Raw genomic sequence first — 388 nt, 5'->3', positions numbered from 1 at the left:
GAGAGAAATGGCCTTCTAGCCAGAGGGGCTCCAGGTACCTCAGGCAGACCACAAATTTGTAGAGGATTCTGATGACTTATGAGCTATTAGAATAATGTTGGGTGGGTGAGGTCACTGGTTGGAAGTGACTGAGGAAGCTAGCTGGGGGATATGCTTTGCCTTTTGGATTCCAGACTGGAGGTTCAGCACTGGCAAAATCAGGAGGAAGGCTGAATGCTAGAGTTACTGGCAGGTGCCTTGGGAGGGTTAAGGTGTAGTCAGATGAAAGGGTAAAAAACTTCACTTGTTTCGCTTTTCTGTATGCAGACCTATGGTCAGTTTTGCTCATATAATTATTTTCTCCTGTATAATAAATCTCTTTGCTGTTTTGTCTCCTTTGTCTATGGAA

This window comes from Alligator sinensis, unplaced genomic scaffold, assembly GCF_000455745.1.
Source record: "Alligator sinensis unplaced genomic scaffold, ASM45574v1 scaffold313_1, whole genome shotgun sequence".
Classification (NCBI taxonomy): domain Eukaryota; kingdom Metazoa; phylum Chordata; order Crocodylia; family Alligatoridae; genus Alligator; species Alligator sinensis.
This window is presented reverse-complemented; position numbering follows the sequence as displayed.